We start from the raw sequence: 1,778 nt of genomic DNA on the forward strand, positions 1-1,778 counted from the left end.
CATCTTTGTTAACGTTATAATTTAAAAAAATACAGCTGTTCATGGTTTCTTCATCTTAGTTCACGGTGCATTAACTATGTTAACAAGATTTTAATAATGTATTAGTAAATGTTGAAATCAACATTACCAAAGAGAAATGAATGCTTTATAAGTGCAGTTCATTATAAATTCATCTTAACTAACCTTATTTTAAAGTATTAACAAAATATTCCTTAGAAATTAAGAAAGAAAGTTCTTGCAGTTGTTTGAGATGATGACTGATCAGAGGCAGATTTTCCATTTGTCCGTGCCTCCTGGCCACTCTCTAGGACCTGTACTCTTCCAGTGTGAGAAAGGCTCTGGTAAAATCATCACAGACTCCACTTATCCCGGACACAACCTTGAACTGTTGCTGTCAGGACAGTGCCTCAGATCACTACAGGCAGAGGAACAGCTTCTTCCCACAGACCATTTCCCTCTTGAACCATTAAATGACTTCCAAGTGCAATACTCCACTTTTCTGTGCAATATCCCCGTAATTCATTCAGTCCTATTTATTCATATCATTTTTCACAACACTGTGAATATGATCATGTAAATGTTTATTCTGACTAAACATTGTGTAAAAACTTTTATTTTTATTTTTTATTCTTAAATGTTATTTATGTGCCTTGTTATATGTATATGTGTATGTGTGTACTACTGGAATCTTCGATATCAAAGGTCAGTTAATAAAGCTCTTTCTGATTCTGATTTTAAAAACTGACCAGTAGAGGGCGATGCGTGTTAGAAAATAAATGACTTTCACAAGTAGCCTAAACCTCGAACACAAACCCAAACCATTTCCAGTCACAACTTTATTACAAGTGTTATATGAACGTAATGGCAATGTTTAACCTCTATTTAGCTCCCAGGAAATCGTATGCTGGAGTGGGAAAAATCGCATGCACTGTCCAAACAGATTCAGAATTTTGACCTGCATATAAAAAAATTAAACACAAATTGGACGTTAGGCAATAACCTAAGTGACAAATGCAATTAACAGTTGAGACATCTGATAATATTAACAAATTAATGACATTTTAATATAGCCTAATATTCTCTTTAAATAAATGAAACATATATTTTGAAAGAAATAAAAAAATAATAAATAGTTATATTTAATTTAGGCTATGCAGGCCTATGTTTTTAGAAATGTGTTGTATGAGCATCGTGTATAGATTTTGGGCTATAAAGAAATAAATACTTCCCAGTGGCTGAAATTGCACAAAAGTCAAAGAAACAAAATAATTTTACAATTGTTACAAAAAATTATTCAAAATAAATGCTCCTTATTAGAACGCTAAAAAATGGATCACGATTTACACAAAACTATTAAGCAGCACAACCATTTTTCACATTGAATAATAATAATAGGCTAATAACAATAATGAGCATCAAATGAGTAGGCCTACTATATTAGAATGTTTTCTGTGTGACAATTCAGCTTTGCCTTTACAGGAATAGCCTAGCTACAATATAGCAATATATTTTAATTAATAAAGAATATTTAAATAATATTTCACAATATTACCGTTTTTCACTGTGTTGTCGATCAAAATGACATCATTTTTGCGAAATATAGGCTGCCGAGCAGACTTTTAAAGTGACCTCTTTTTGGGAATACGTTTCTCACATGAATTGGAGAGTCATGTGTTTGACCCTCACTGCCCCGTATACAGACGATTTAGCAGCGATATAAAATTGACCTGAGTGTAACATGATCCGCGCTCTCTCTCTCTCTCTCTCTGTCTGTATAG

The sequence above is a fragment of the Pseudorasbora parva genome, chromosome 15 (assembly GCF_024679245.1).
Source record: "Pseudorasbora parva isolate DD20220531a chromosome 15, ASM2467924v1, whole genome shotgun sequence".
NCBI classification, from domain to species: Eukaryota; Metazoa; Chordata; class Actinopteri; order Cypriniformes; family Gobionidae; genus Pseudorasbora; species Pseudorasbora parva.